The sequence below is a fragment of the Nomascus leucogenys genome, chromosome 6 (assembly GCF_006542625.1).
Source record: "Nomascus leucogenys isolate Asia chromosome 6, Asia_NLE_v1, whole genome shotgun sequence".
Lineage (NCBI taxonomy): Eukaryota > Metazoa > Chordata > Mammalia > Primates > Hylobatidae > Nomascus > Nomascus leucogenys.
In genome coordinates, this window is record NC_044386.1 from 20404875 (window position 1) to 20422506 (window position 17632).

At 35.9% G+C, this 17632-nt stretch overlaps 1 protein-coding gene and 1 pseudogene across 3 annotated transcripts in view; one reads left to right on the top strand and one right to left on the bottom strand.

The window, feature by feature from the left end:
- Positions 1-17632, bottom strand: part of CDH12 (cadherin 12) — a 466101-nt gene that overhangs the window by 127093 nt on the left and 321376 nt on the right. The window lies entirely within an intron of this gene.
- LOC100589485 lies at positions 4874-6632 on the top strand (annotated as a pseudogene). Its single transcript, XR_001114537.2, has one exon. The product of XR_001114537.2 is annotated as a 60 kDa heat shock protein, mitochondrial pseudogene (transcript).

Here is a 17632-nt window from a genome sequence, read left to right on the forward strand (position 1 = left end):
GAAATCTCAGAACCTAAAACGGAGCTTGGTATATAATAGGTACTTAATACATGTCTATTATGTAAGTTAATAAAGGAACAAATAAGTCTGGCTAAGAAAATGCCTTTGATCAGCTGATGTTAGAAGTTTTCAATCAAGCCTTTGGATCTCTTGATTCAGCCACAAGGCTCAATGTCAATAGTTACAATATCAATATCCCATCAATAGTTATGGCAGTGATTACACTGCTTTGCTGTCTGTTACAGAAATCAATGAAGCAGCTTAAAATGAAAAAGGTCTAGAGAACTCTAAGAGCTGTGGCAAAAGAATTCTATAAACCAATTACTAGCATTTTGGCAATCCTGACACCTCAAGCCATGCTAAGTCTACAGAAGTGTACAATTCTACTTTCCATTGCCAGATAGAGCACGAACTTTCATAAAAGGAAGGACTGCATTGATACCCATTAGAAAAATGGATATCATGTGTGGAAAATCCATTAAAAGAAAGTCTAGAACTTATTATAGCAGTTCATATTATCTGAAGGCAAGTGACCTTGAATATTGATTATTTCATAAACTCAAAGGCATGATGATGCCACATTACTTTGCAATACTTGCAAAAGTGCTTATGAATCCAGATAAGTAATGATAGAAATAGTGTCTGTTTACAAAGTAGTAATAACTGTACACATTATATTGTTTAAATATTCTTAGCTAATAGAGAAAACTTTATTTGTGTATGAGACTCTGATTTCATATTAAGGTTTTGTTTCTTCTGTGTTGCCATGGTTAAATGCTGCAGTAATTTAGGGTGGGATTTGGGTTAGTAATTGTTACAAAACTAAAAGACTTGGAAGCCCACTTGTTTTGCAAGATTCGTTGTAATGCAATTACTCAAAGCAGAAGTTTACTGTAGCTAAATGAAAATTAAACTTTATTATATTTCATATGCCTTCTGATCCAAATTATTCCAATATGTTTATCAATTAGATCAGTTTCTTCATCTATAAAATGGGAGGTTTGAACAATACCCACTAGTCACGGTGTCTCACACCTGTAATCCTAGCAGTTTGGGAGGCTAAGGAAGGTGGATCACTTGAGCCTAGGAGTTGCAGACCAGCCAGGACAACATGGCACAACCCTGTCTCTACCAAAAATACAAAAAAATAAAAAAAGAAAATTAGCCACGCATGGTGGCACGGCCTGTGGTCCCAGCTACTAGGGAAGATGAGGTGGGAGGGTCACTGGAGAATGAGAGGCAAAGTTTGCAGTGCTGAGATTCTGCCACGGCACTCCATCTTCAACAATACAGCTTGGATGTATTGTAACAGTAAGAGACCCTGTTGAAAGATGAAAAGAAAGAGAAAGAGAGAAAGAAAAGAACGAAAGAAAAGAAAAGAAAAGGAGGGAGGGAGGAAAAAAGAAAAAAAGAGAAAAATAGCTATGTTGATACTCTACCCAAAAAGACTAACTGTATTGAAAGTTGCTGAAATTAAACTTTGATGGATTTTTCCATTTTCCTTTCACATGCTATCAAATTTTTACTTCATATGGTTCTCTCTCAAGAGTGGCTCGTATGATTTGCATTTGAAGGAGTTACAGTATTGTAATCATTCTCATGATGATTTGCATATTCACACTATAAAAGAAAAAAACTTTAAAAGTTGGACAGCAGTTTCAAAGCTCACTAAAAACAAATTACAATATATATGTTATTACTATTTCATAGGATAACAGTTTATTTATTAACCAACTTTTTAAGTAGCACATTAAAAGAAAGACAAGATAAGAGCCATTCTATCACTAAAGTATAATTTTGATGCATACTACAGAGAACACTGAACTTAACCTAGTACCTCCACAATAGATGCAGATATCCGGAAGACATTTTCGTTACTTATAGCAGTGAAATATATTTGACGCTATTTTAAAGTGTGTATTTGATGACAAAAGTTGAATTAACTATGCTATTATTTCTAAGTGAAAGCTATGGCTCTTAATCAATTAAGCTATTATTCCCTTATGTATCATGAGGCTTCTCTCATTATACTAAAAGTATTTTTAAAAACATTTTGGTCAATATATCATTATGTGGAATTTTTTATGTATAGTATTTTTTAAAGCTTTCAACTTGTAAGCCAGGGTTAATGTATAGTGTGGATTAAAAAATAAAAAGAGATTAAAAGTTTAAGGGAGAGTGAATTATAGCTAGATCAGATTACCCATGAATTTATTTTATGACCCAGCCAAAGAGATGGAAAGGAAACCTAATGAAAAGCGGTCGACACCATGAATGAATTCTTCAGGATCACAAGAGGATTTGGAATATTAAAGTCATGGATTTGATTAATAGTTGATCTAACAGGTAGATTGGAAACTTAAAGAATGGCAATTTTGCCTGGTACAATTACAAATTATAAATGAGTGGTCTTAAGAAAGAAGCTGTAAGAAGATAGTTCTGATGTCCTTGCTCATACTAATTTAGCAGCTGGCCCCAAAAGTCCACCTGGCAATCTGGAGTCCAGAATGCTTGCTAGGAGTCAGGGTCAGTTCTGAGTTATCATCTTACTTTTTATAGTACTGAACCTGGGGCCACATTCAGGTAGAGAGTGCACCGACTTGGAAGTTCGAATAGCAGTTTTGTTCATTCCCTGAATCGTACCCTGCTGAGTACCTATGGCTCAAACAAAGTTATATTTCCTTCCAACTACCTTACCCTTCCGTCAACACTGTTGCTATCAGTGTTATCTTTTCTATAGAATCGGTTAGTTTCCTTCTACTGTAGTCATGCTTATATCTTTCTTCTAGACTGTGATGTTAGGGCACTAAGCTCTTGTCTGTAGATGGGGATCATCCCAGCACTGGGTTGCTCTATATGCAATGCTTTTCCTTCCTTCCTTCCTTCCTTCCTTCCTTCTTTCTTTCCTTCTTTCTTCTTCCTTCCCTTCCTTTTCTTTCCTTCTTTCTTTCTTCTTTTCTTTTCCCTCCCTCCCTCCCTCCCTTCCTTCCTTCCTTTTCTTTTGCCCTAACATTTATTTATCCACAGGCATTCACTCATTATGAAGTCTAAGTAATAGAAAGTAGAGTCCCAGTGCACCCCAGCTCTCAGTATTTTTGATCGTGACAGAGAAAGTTTCATGGAGTCAGGGTTTATCCATTTCTTGTTCTGAAGAGTGGGATTTTGCACTCAAGTGCAGAGTTGAATCATCCATCATTTCCAGAGTACAAAAACATAGGAAACTTCACCTGTGTTTCTAGTGGCTGTCTCTAAAGTTATATATTTAATGCCAGGGCACTTCTTTAGCTACCCCTCGGAGAGAAAAATAAAATCTTAGTTTTTTATTTATAAGCCATCTATTAAGTGACCACTATTTTAGCAGCTCATACTGCACTATGCACAGAGAATATAAGGTATAAAAATGAAGGAAAAAGAGAAATGAAAAAAAAACTATTGAAATGTAGTATGCAAAAAACTTTAATTTATATGATTTCTTTTGGGAAACTCAGAAAATACTTCTCATTTGCAACTCTCTCTTCTTTCCTAAAACAGGAAAGGAGCTTAACAATATTTATGGAGCTATTACAATGTGTCAAACATTGTGCAAAACATTTTATATGCATTCTTATATTTAATGCTTAAACCTGTCCTATTTTCTATTATTTGCATCATTTCTAAAAATGCAAAACTACACCTAGATGATGAAGCAGGTTGTCCGGAGTCTTGACTTTTAGTAAGTGGTGGAGCTGGGGCAAACTCAAGCAGATGACGCCAAAGCCATTGCTCACAGCCACTACCCTAGTCCACCTCCAGGGAACACAGAAGTTCTTCATAAAATAACTAAGCTGTTTTATTTTGTTTGTTTGGCCATTCTTGGTACAACATATTTTTTTTCATTTTTTTAAAATTTGGAATTGAGCTTTCTAGAAATACACTACTCATTTTTGTTTAATTAAGTAACAAAATAGTCTATTTTGTTAAACTTCATATTATTTTTATATATTAGTTTCTCTGATACAAAATGGTTACTAATGGATCTGCATATATAATTTCAAATTACCTGAATACTTAAAAAGTATGCAAGGAATTTTCCACAGTAGCTACACACACCTAAGATCAAATATGCATAATATGTATTGAATCATGGATCTTTTTTCTTTTGTTCTTATTAATATCATTTAAAAATCTAGCACCGTTGTAATTCATATGTTGACACTCAGCAAAAGTGAGAAGAAATCAGTCTAATATCCAGGCTGTGAATGTAGATGCATTTTGATAGTTTATGATGTATTGATTGGAAATTCAAGATAAATAATAAGTGTTTTACTGAAACGAAAACTAGATTACAAAGCAATGTTTGTAAAGATATATCAAACAATATTGCCAGTATTTAATTAGAACCAATGTTCAGGTTTCAGTATTACCATTTTAGCTTCAGACAGTTATTGTCAGTGGATTTCTTTGTTATTTTGCACTCAAGTACATTATAAATGTATTTATAATGTACAAATATAAATATAATCAAGCCATTATAAATTAAGCACTGATGCATCATGATGATTCTCCCATTACGGGAAACCACATCTTATCTGAATTTATTCTCATGTCCAAATGTTTGTGACATATATTTAATTTGTTTATTGCCACATGCACAGCCACACACAGAGGATGATGTAAAGTGATCATGGAAATTAACAAAAAGACGTATTTTTATTACTTTATCAGTATTTCAAATTGAATTTTTAATCAGAAAAAAACAGGCTATTTGAACCAGACATAAATTGGCTGTATTGCTCTCATAATTTGGCAGATGTCTGTATGTTCCATTTATAGTATAACTATCACATTTATTTGCTTTGAAAAAGTGATATATTAGCACTCTGTCCCTCACTCGCCGCCGACGACCTGTCTCGCCGCGCGCATGCCCTGCCACCGCCCCGCAGAAATGCTTCGGTTACCCACAGTCTTTCGCCAGATGAGACCGGTGTCCAGGGTACTGGCTCCGCATCTCACTCGGGCTTATGCCAAAGATGTAAAATTTGGTGCAGATGCCCGAGCCTTAATGCTTTTAGCCGATGCTGTGGCCGTTACAATGGGGCCAAAGGGAACAACAGTGATTATTGAGCAGAGATGGGGAAGTCCCAAAGTAACAAAAGATGGTGTGACTGTTGCAAAGTCAATTGACTTAAAGGATAAATATAAAAACATTGGAGCTAAACTTTTTCAAGATGTTGCTAATAACACAAATGAAGAAGCTGGGGATGGCACTACCACTGCTACTGTACTGGCACGCTCTATAGCCAAGGAAGGCTTTGAGAAGATTAGCAAAGGTGCTAATCCAGTGGAAATCAGGAGAGGTGTGATGTTAGCTGTTGATGCTGTAATTGCTGAACTTAAAAAGCAGTCTAAATCTGTGACCACCCCTGAAGAAATTGCACAGGTTGCTACGATTTCTGCAAATGGAGACAAAGAAATTGGCAATATCATCTCTGATGCAATGAAAAAGGTTGGAAGAAAGGGTGTCATCACAGTAAAGGATGGAAAAACACTGAATGATGAATTAGAAATTATTGAAGGCACGAAGTTTGATTGAAGTTATATTTCTCCATACTTTATTAATACATCAAAAGGTCAGAAATGTGAATTCCAGGATGCCTATGTTCTGTTGAGTGAAAAGAAAATTTCTCATGTCCAGTCCATCATACCTGCTCTTGAAATTGCCAATGCTCACCGTAAGCCTTTGGTCATAATTGCTGAAGATGTTGATGGAGAAGCTCTAAGTACACTCGTCTTGAATAGGCTAAAGGTTGGTCTTCAGGTTGTGGCAGTCAAGGCTCCAGGGTTTGGTGACAATAGAAAGAACCAGCTTAAAGATATGGCTATTGCTACTGGTGGTGCAGTGTTTGGAGAAGATGGGTTGACCCTGAATCTTGCAGACATTCAGCCTCATGACTTAGGAAAAGTTGGAGAGGTCATTGTGACCAAAGATGATGCCATGCTCTTAAAAGGAAAAGGTGACAAGGCCCAAATTGAAAAACGTATTCAAGAAATCATTGAGCAGTTAGATGTCACAACTAGTGAATATGAAAAGGGAAAAACTGAATGAACGGCTGGCAAAACTTTCAGATGGCGTAGCTGTGCTGAAGGTTGGTGGGACAAGTGATGTTGAAGTGAATGAAAAGAAAGACAGAGTTACAGATGCCCTTAATGCTACAAGAGCTGCTGTTGAAGAAGGCATTGTTTTGGGAGGGGGTTGTACCCTGCTTCGATGCATTCCAGCCTTGGACTCATTGACTCCAGCTAATGAAGATCAAAAAACTGGTATAGAAATTATTAAAAGAACACTCAAAATTCCAGCAATGACCACTGCTAAGAATGCAGGTGTTGAAGGATCTTTGATAGCTGAGAAAATGACGCAAATTTCCTCAGAAGTTGGTTATGATGCTATGGTTGGAGATTTTGTGAATATGGTGGAAAAAGGAATTATTGACCCAACAAAGGTTGTGAGAACTGCTTTATTGGATGCTGCTGGTGTGGCCTCTCTGTTAACGACAGCAGAAGTTGTAGTCACAGAAATTCCTAAAGAAGAGAAGGACCCTGGAATGGGTGCAATGGGTGGATTGGGAGGCGGTATGGGAGGTGGCATGTTCTAACTCCTAGACTGGTGCTTTACCTTTATTAATGAACTGTGACAGGAAGCCCAAGGCAGTGTTCCTCACCAATAACTTCAGAGAAGTCAGTTGGAGAAAATGAAGAAAAAGGCTGTCTGAAAATCACTATAACCATCAGTTACTGGTTTCAGCTGACAAAATATATAATGGTTTACTGTTGTCATTGTCCATGACTACAGATAATTTATTTTGTATTTTTGAATAAAAAACATTTGTACATTCCTGATACTGGGTACAAGAGCCATGTACCAATGTACTGCTTTCAACTTAAATCACTGAAACATTTTTACTACTATTCTGTTAAAATTCAGGATTTTAGTGCTTGCCACCACCAGATGAGAAGTTAAGCAGCCTTTCTGTGGAGAGTGAGAACAATTGTGTACAAAGTAGAGCAATATCCAATTACGTGACAACCTTTGTGTAATAAAAATTTGTTTAGTTAAAAAAAAGTGATGTATTAGACAACATTCTATGTTTTCCCTTTTTAAATATATTCACTTAATTTTTGAAATTACAGTATGGGGTAATAACTTATTATAAAAGGCCCTGTTTTTTGTTTGTTTGTTTGTTTTTTGAAATGGAGTTTCACTCTTGTTGCTCAGGCTGGAATGCAATGGCGTGATCTCAGCTCACCGCAACCTCTGCCTGCCGGGTTCAAACGATTCTCCTGCCTCAGCCTCCCGAGTTAGCTGGGATTAAAAGCATGCACCACCATGCCCAGCTATTTTTTGTATTTTTAGTAGAGACGGGGTTTCTCCGTGTTGGTCAGGCTGATCTGGAACTCCTGACCTCAGGTGATCCATCTGCCTCCCAAAGTGCTGGGATTACAGACATGAGCCACCACGCCTGGCCAAAAGGCCCTGTTAAGCACATTCCTTGTTTTAACAAATTTAATTCTCACAACACTACAAGAAAGTAACTGTTATCTATATTTTACAGGTGAGGAAACTAAGGCAAATGAGGCTATATGTAATTTACCCAAGGTTGTACAACTTTAGATTTAGCTTATTGTACTGTAGAGCTAATTCCAGAGCCGCTGTTCTCAATTACTATGCCACTCACCCCTTAGTTTACAGAAAAATGGTTATATGCCTGTTGAATTGGGTAGCTGATAGCATCACCCTTTAGCTTCAAAATGGTTCACTCTTTCAATAAAGGATTCATGCAAGCTCACCATATACTGCCAAACACAATTTGTAGATAGCAAATCTGAGCCCATAACCCAGATAATATAATTTTATATTTTCCTATCGTGAATTTGAGTTGCACTTGTGCATTGATTTATATGAGTTTGCCAAAAAATACCTTCATAGGACTTAAAGGAGTAATCCTTTGCCAGTTTAGGATATTCACTTTTTATGCATATTTTGTTTTTATAGAGCTTTAATTATGTTTCTTGCTTGCACCCTATTTGTCTCTACTATATCATCAGTGCTTTCCAAAGACTCAGTGATATCAGTATATTATTAAATCTTATTTTTTTAAGTAGTTCCCACACCAGTTCTCCATGCACCTTCTTTCCGTCACTGCTTTATTAGATGGGTACCTCTGTTCTCTTCATGTCACCTGTCATTCCTGCTTGCTTTAGTTCCTTATTCTGAAAAGAAGACCCTAGTATATCTTCCAAATATATTTGGTTAGTATATTGTATGTGAACTTCCTTGAATTTGTTCTTGGAATATATTGGTCATTTAACTGAAAATAAAATTTTTGGTTCAGCACCATTTTTGTCTGTAACATAAAATTCATTGCTCCATTTACTTCTAGCAACTGTGCTTTCATGTTGCTCTCTGGAAGTCTAATGCCACTTTGATTCTCTATTTAAAGTGCCTTGTTCCATTTGTTTCTTACTTCTTTTGTTCTGATTTTGTAAAAATTTTCTTCCTTCCCTCTGAAATTTTGGAAAAACTTTCTTCATTTTTGGTATTCTAATAGTTAAAATGAAGTATGGTTTTTTTCATTCATTACCATGCATATTCACTGGGTGAAACTGGTAATCTGTAACTTGTATGCTTAGATGTGTGAAATGATAAATTTTGCTCTTCTATCCTTTTTCTGGAATTCTTATTCTCAGATTCTCTTTGTGCTTTTTTATTTTTATTAGTTTTACTTTTATTAATTTTCCTCATATATATATATGAGGAAAAATAATAAAGAAATAGAACAAAACCTCAAAGAGTTTATATATATATAATATATATATGTAAAAACTCAAAGGGGATATATAAATAGAACAAAACCTCAAAGAGTTTTTATATATATATAATATATATATATATATAAAAACTCAAAGGGGATATATAAAACTCTTTGAGGTTTTGTTCTATTTCTTTAGAATATGCTTCTTTTTTTCCATTAACATGTCTTCAAATATTACACATAAGCACTTAATCTCTAATTATTCCATTTTTCTAATAGATATAATTTTATTTTAGATATAATTGTAACTTGAATTTTCATAGATGTTGGGGGAAGTGGTTTAGGTGTTCTTATCGATATTTTATTACTTATCTCTCATTCAGTATTTGTTTTTCTGTTTTATAACGTAGTTTTCCTCAAATGCATGATGATCTTTGGTTTTTGGCACATCTTTCAAGATGGAACAATGAAGCAGTTGGCTATGACTTGGGGCCATGAGAGTGATGGAGCCAATAGTCTCTGGTTAGTTTCCTCTAGTGTGCCATGCAAATTTTCTTATTATCAACATGTGTTGTGATATGACAATATCAGTATTTTATCAATATCCATACTTACATGATAAAATTGTTTAGGATTTTCAGACTCATTCACTCATATAAATTAAATTATTATTTCTGAGCTTGACAATATCTAAGAAGACTTTGCATCTATATTTCCATTTTATCTTTCTCTCTCCACTTCAGAATATCTTCCTGATGATAATTCTTTGAAACTCCTTCTTTTATCCCTTCTTTCACTTCTTGCTGATATTGTTTTCAGACACTATTTTGTATGATTGATAAGAAGTTTAAACAAGATGTTTATGATTCAGTTGATAGTGATGGACAAAAATTAAAAATGCATGACTATAATATCAAAGCTATAAAAATTTAATATTATAAGAAAGTAACTGAAGGAGAAATTAATTCTGTCTCCAATTGAACGTCAATAGTGACTTGAAACACTTCTGGTGAATAGACAGATCTTCCTCCCATAGTTAAAGTCTGGCTGCCTGTGACTTTTTTCATCCCAGTGTCCCATTCTTCCTCTGGAGACACTGCAGAGCCATAGCTTCCATATTCTCCTTCAACAATGGAAAATCAGCTATCATTTTGCCCTTACACTTCTTCCAATTGAACATACCCCCTTCTTCAACTGTTCCTTCTATAACATGATTCACATCATGGACTTTTTTGAGTAGCCATCCAGGTCCTTCATATATGATTAAAATTCCCTGCTGGCATCTAGAAATGAATTATTGAGCTGTAGAAGAATCACTACCAGGTTGCATGAGGCCACAGTTTAGTATGAACATAGTCAGGGCCTGGGTAATTCATTGTTATGAGGGCACAACAGCTAGGAATTCAAATACTTTTGAGCAGTGCCAGGAGTAGATAACATAAGCAAGAATTGCCCCAAATGCTGTATTTTTTTTTCTCTTAGTTCCAGGTTTTCTTTCACCTCTTTCCATTAGCACTAATTAATGAGCCAGTTCACTAAGCACTTGATCTAAACAAAAAGTCTGAGAGTATAAGACAAACAATAACAACAACAACAACAAAACAGTTCCACTAAGGAGGGTCTGAAAAGACTGCTACATTAGCCAGGCCTGGGGTAATAACATGCAGGCAAAAAATTTGGTTGCAATATGGTGCAACTGGAGGTTAAGTTCTACAGTGAGGTCCACCACACTGTGTACCAAATCCAAGAAAGGACAAAAGGACATATGCTTTTCTCTCCTTTTTCCCCCATGCTTTTAAAAATGTACATTCAGATTATTAAAGGGTAATTTTTTCATATGAAACTTAGAGACTTACTTTTCAGGCTTTAAAAAGATGACTAGTATTTCATATCAAACACCTTACCTGTTAGCTCACAGAGAGACTACATCACTAACAATGCAGGGAGATAAATAGCATCTACTTGGAATTGTTCCTCAGTTTAGGAAACAATTTGCAATGTTTCCTCACTTCAAAGAAGTAATACTATTAGGAAGGCTAATGTAAATGACGAGTTAATGGGTGCGGCACACCAACATGGCACATGTATACATATGTAACAAACCTGCATGTTGTGTACATGTACCCTAGAACTTAAAGTATAATAATAATAAAAAAAGAAGTAACATATCTTCATAGAAATTTAAAATCACTCACAATTCAAACATGTGGGAGGTATCTGTGATAATACTTTGAAAGTTTGTATTGTTATTCCTACATAGATATAAGTAAATTGAGATTATGCTATGTATACTATATTGTAACCTGCTTTTTAAAATTTAACAATATATAGTGATAAATGTTCAGTTTCTAAATATTATTATTGATGTGCTTTTAGTAAATACCTATTTTGTGAAATAAATGATTATACTAGTTTTTATAGCCAGTCCATTATTAATGCTACTCCAGTTGATTTTAAGCTTCTATCATTATAAATAAGGGCATGCTTGTATATACAAATGGGTGCATATTAGAAAATTAGAAATAAGCTATCACGTTGCTGATATAGTAATTTTTTCTAAAGAAAGACTAAATACTTAATATAGAAAAGCACATATGATTATATATTTCCAATAGGAAAAATAATATATTTTAGGTGCTACTCATATTTTTAATTCAGAAAACATAAGATCAACATGCTGCATGATACGTAAAGTTTTTATATTTTATACTTCAACTGAGTTTCAATAAGGGAATGAGAAAAGTGATGCCAGCCTTTTTTAAAGAACTAGAATTTGAACATTAAAAATGTTTACTATCTTAATTTCCAAACCAATAAAAAAGTGTAAGAGCTATTTTTCCCGTATATATTATCATTATTTAGCAAAACAAAGTAGGGAGAAGGGAGATGTGGTATCTGGCTCACTGCAGGGAGATTATTGCAATTCAGATCAGGAGGCCCCCTAGTCTGTGAACACATTCCCTGACCTGTCACTGCCAGTTTTAGCAAAGCTGTAGTTGCCTGCACCTGTAAAGAGAGAAACAGATATTGCCTTTGTGGGGCTTATCTCTTGAAAGAAAAATATATTACGAATCCAATGTTCTGAAGCTAGACTCCTGAAGTTGTTTTTACAGAAGCAAAGCGAAACAAAATATTTTACCTAAAGAAGCCTCTTTCCAGTCTGTGTTCACATGTGTGTGGCTTTGATAACACAGCTTTCCATGCCATCAGTATCTTGAATGCCGAACAAAATCAGAAAGTATTCTCCAGTTCTTTTGCATTCTAGACATCTCAAAACAATATACGGGGTATTGTTTGCTTTCTTTCTGCTGTAGGAAGTAATGATGTCCATAAAAGTAATACTACTATTTCTCAATATAGATGATGAAGAACAGCTGCCTTTGCCTAAAACCCTCTTTGTGTTAGCATCAGAGGGCAGAGCTGCTTTTCTTAGCATATAAGTTACCCCACACTGGCAATGTTTGACTTTTATTGCTTACAGAATCAGGTAAAAAAACATCAGCTGTAGTCTAAGATACTTCCTTCTTACAACTATATTTGACCAACAAAATGTAAATCTCAAAGGTTCATTCTATGTTTCAGGAAATATGTAAAACACATTTAAATGACTGACGAATGAATCAACTTCAGAAAAAAATCTGTTTTTCCCTTTGCAAAGTGTAGTAAATACCGTTGTGTGTGGGTGTATGTGTATGTCTTAGTTGCATTTCTATCTTTTGTCAGGATCTTAAACATCTACTGTACTTTAATTGTTAAGATTTGTTTCTCTCTTTCATTTCTCTATCCTCAGCACCCAGCACAGCATCTACTGCAAATATTTAATCAATGGTTGCTTAAAAAACAGCATATTGAATGAATGAAACCTTTAAATCTTTCTTCTATGGTAAAAATGTCTAGAGTCAATTATTTGGTATAATAATTAATGGAAAATAAGAAGAGTAAAAAGAACCCCAGAAAGTCAATTATTTGTTATAACAGCTAATGGAAAATAAGAAGAGTAAGAAGAACTATACAGCCTTACTTTCAGCTAATTATTTGGTTAAGAAAGGATTTCAATTGGTGTATTTCTCATGTGATTTCACTATTCCACCTTCTGCTCAGTTTCAAATTCAATGGAGGGGGATAAAAATAATTACGTGTTTTACATTTGTTTATTTGCATTTGTATGTTAACAAACAAGGACCTGTCCTACAGCCATTAAAGCACAATTTTAGAGACAGAGTGATTCTACATACGTAGGCTTTGCAGCAGAGATGTATATAAAGGACAAGCATGTTAGGATTCTCTATATATTTGAAAAATGAAATAACGCAATAAAGCTCATTGTATAAAATGACACTAAAAATGCGAGGATACTGTCAAATTTAGATTGGGATAGTAAGTAGTACTATTTAGAATTACAAAGAAAGAGCAAAAATAGAAAATTTAAAGAAACATGTCAAAACAAGGAAGCAAGCCGAAAGGGAGGAAAATTGGATTTTCTACAACTGGCATATAGGTTGTTAACGTTATCCAAAGTATATAAACCCCATTACGTCTTCATAGAATGCCAACTACATTGTCAAGATTCCAATAAATGATGATAAGCCTAAAATTTATGATATGTCAATATATCTAGCACATACCTTTCCAAAGGAATGACCCACCAAATCTATCCTGAGTTGTTTATATAAATCCTAATTGCAATTTATAGTTCTGTATTAAACTTTAATTGCAATCATTTATTTAAGATCAGCCTAACATTTGAGATAAATTAGAATTAGAAAAAGATTAAGAGTTCAGGAAAATACACTCCTAGAATTTTGATACTACATTCAAGTCCCCTTTTTACATCTAACAGAGTCAATTTACAGCTGTGGAAATTCAGATCTAGCCCTATTTTTGGAAAATTCAACAAAGAAGTATTAACGTTGCATCTTTTGTAGCTTAGAATTTTTGATCCAAAAGCTATTTAAGATAAAAATCTCATTTTACTCTCCATTACAGAGATGACAAAAACAGCTAGAGATCATGAAATGAATTACACACATTATGTGGCCTATACTATCACAGTTTGGAGAAGAAATAAAGTCCTTTCATTCTCAGTCGAATTCTCTTTCCTCTGAATACACACACACACACACACACACACACACACACACACACTCTCTCTCTCTCTCTCTCTCTCTGGCAATGTTTCTTACAAGTCTTGTTAGCAGACTAAATAAGGATCAGAGTTAATCTTTGGATTAAGTCATCTGTGTTTGGATGTAGCCAAAGTAGTTGAATTTATCTCTATAGAAGACAATCAACGTTTTCTACAAGCAAATCAATATCACAAGGTTACAGTTTCTGATTGTACTTAATTCTCCTTGCTAAATGTACCTTATTAATTATTTTGAAACAAGGGGCAAGTTTGTGGCTAGATCAAATCAAAACTTCAAATGAAGAAAGGAAGGAAGGAAAAGAGGAAGAACAAAACAGAGAAAGATAAGACAAGAAAACTAGGAAGGGCTCCAAATCTATGCTTAATTGATGGCTACCAATTTGAGTTCTCCTGAACCTGTTCCAATACTGTGCTAAGAATTTTAGCCGATCATGACTGCTATGCCAAGCTCATATAACACGCTCAGTTTTAAGTCCATTATGATATCTTGGACTTCCAGTTAATAAAATAGTATTTAAATTCTGATCATTTTCAGTAAAAATAAGATTAATTACAGATCTGAACTGTATTTGGAGAGTAAAAGATGCATAACATTTTTTAAATGCTCTCTGTGATAATGCTAGTAATTCCCTTTGGTTTTGTTTATTAATCGATATGCAATTCTTGATAAACAGCTTCTGGTTTAGTCATGTAGATGTTTGGCAAGGCTCAGAGTGATGTGGTTGTAAATCATGGTGATGAGCTGTCTTGTTGTTTGATATGAACTTTCCTAGAATGCAACACAACTTCCTTTAAAGAATCCTAGAACTCTAGGGTAGATGGTGGGTTTAGGGTGGTGGCGGGAAAAAGTCAAGTATTCCATTGTTGTCACTTTTCACAGGTTCTCCCATCACATGCAGTTAGTTACTTAGGCCAGAGATTAATTTGGATTGTAAAAGAAATAAGGTTTTTCTTCTAGTCTAATTTTATTCACTAGGGTTTTAAAAGCCACAAATTCTTCTTGTGGCAGAAACTCACAGTATGTATTAAAAGTGTTTATTTTTATTTTAATAAATATATAAAGTTTTATGTTTATAAAAATGTTTGCATCAGTTTACCTACAATACTAAATCTTTTGGAAAATAATTTATAAATGGTTCGCAGGGATATGACCTATGGCCCTTCTCCTCCTTAAAAAATCTGTGATGCTGCCTGATTTGGTTTCAAGAAAAGCAAAAGCATGATATCCATCTCTGTTTTCTCCATTAAAAAACCTGCTTGATCTAAGTATTGACTCAATAATTTGTTGAATAATAACTTAAATGAGGAAGTAATTATATCCCATAATTTAATAATATGGTATAACGGTTGGAAAGAGTAACCAAACAACCAGCAAAGCTTCACGTACAACTAACTGGTCTTGCTCTTGATAGAAGGATTTAGTACATTACGTTTGCCTTTGATCCCCTTTATCCCCTTTTCATACCCTTTATCTTCTATAGTAACAAAGTTCTCCCGCATCTTGCTCTTGTTCTTATCTTTTGAACATCAACATCTGCTAGCAGTTATCTCATTTGTACCACACTGTAAATGACTTAGAAGAGTTTTGATCATTGCCTTTCAAGTTAATTGTAAAATTTCAAGCATGGGTGGATTATTTGAATGCGTGTTTGCAGCAACCATGTAGTCTAAGTTGTGGTTGAGGGAAAAAGAGGGGATTCAGAAATTATACTAATAGAACCTCAGCAAAAAAAAAAAAAAAAAATGACCACAATAAAAGGAAAATTCAAGGGAGTGGTAGGAGAGAACAAAATTAAGTCCAGAAATGCATAATGAGTTTAGAAATTGGCCCACTAGAAAAGAAGGGGGAATTGCAGACATATCTCTTTGTAAGCAGACGCACCTATAGAAATATTTGTGCATCTTTTTCTTGCTAAATAGTGCAGCTTACATTTATTGTCACCAGCGATATCTAACAAAGCCTTAGAAATTTTAATGTAGTACCCCAAAATGAGTTTGTTAGCACTATTCAACTTTTCGAAAATAAGAACCTCAAGTATTCTTGTAATTTTGATGTCTACTGCAAAATGACATGTGTAAAGTAACCCTGCTACTGATTGTTTTCAGTGGGTGAAATATATTTTCTTATCTACTGATATATGGAAACAAGCAAATGCAACATTAAGAATGAATCATGTCATTCTTCTCTACTTCGGGTTTTGAAGCCCAATAGAGTTATAAAGAAACAAATTTGTAAGAAAAGTATACCAACTGAAATGACTCCTTACATAAACAGCTGCCAGTGAGATCTTTTTCTGTCATTAATTATAACCAAGGAATAAAGTTCTTTACAACCCTTTACATTATAGAAAAGGTATTTGAGGGGGGTGGAGCCAAGATGGCCGAATAGGAACAGCTCCGGTCTACAGCTCCCAGCCCGAGCGACACAGAAGACTGGTGATTTCTGCATTTCTGCTTGAGGTACCGGTTTCATCTCACTAGGGAGTGCCAAACAGTGGGTGCAGGACAGTCGGTGAAGCGCACCGTGCGCGAGCCGAAGCAGGGCGAGGCACTGCCTCACTCGGGAAGCGCAAGGGGTCAGGGAGTTCCCTTTCCTAGTCAAAGAAAGGGGTAACAGACGGCACCTGGATAATTGGGTCAGTCCCACCCTCATACTGCGCTTTCCCAACGGGCCTGGAAAACGGCACACTAGGAGATTGTGTCCCGCACCTGGCTCGGAGGGTCCTATGCCCACGGAGTCTCGCTGATTGCTAGCACAGCAGTCTGAGATCAAGCTGCAAGGCGGCAGCGAGGCTGGGGGAGGGGTGCCTGCCATTGCCCAGGCTTGCTTAGGTAAACAAAGCAGCCAGGAAGCTCGAACTCGGTGGAGCCCACCACAGCTCAAGGAGGCCTGTCTGCCTCTGTAGGCTCCACCTCTGGGGGCAGGGCACAGACAAACAAAAAGTCAGCAGGAAATTCCAGAGACTTAAATGTCCCTGTCGGACTGACAGCTTTGAAGAGAGTAGTGGTTCTCCCAGCACGCAGCTGGAGATCTGAGAACGGACAGACTGCCTCCTAAAGTGGGTCCCTCACCCCTGAGCAGCCTAACTGGGAGGCACCCCCCCAGTAGGGACAGACTGACACCTCACTCGGCCAGGTACTCCTCTGGGACAAAACTTCAAGAGGAACTATCAGACAGCTGAATTTGTGGTCTCACGAAAATCCGCTGTTCTGCAGCCACCGCTGCTGACACGCAGCCAAACAGGGTCTGGAGTGGACCTCTAGTAAACTACAATAGACCTGCAGCTGAGGGGCCTGTCTGGTAGAAGGAAAACTAACAAACACAAAGGACATCCACACCAAAAACCCATCTGTACATCACCATCATCAAAAACAAAAAGTAGATAAAACCACAAAGATGGGGAAAAAACAGAGCACAAAAACTGGAAACCCTAAAAAACAGAGCACCTCTCCTCCTCCAAAGGAACGCAGTTCCTCACCAGCAACGGAACAAAGCTGGATGGAGGATGACATTGACGAGTTGAGGGAAGGAGGCTTCAGACGATCAAACTACTCTGAGCTACGGGAGGAAATTCAAAACAATAGCAAAGAAGTTAAAAACTTTGAAAAAAAATTAGAAGAATGGATAACTAGAATAACCAATGGAGAGAAGGGCTTAAAGGAGCTGATGGAGCTGAAAGCCAAGTTTCGAGAACTA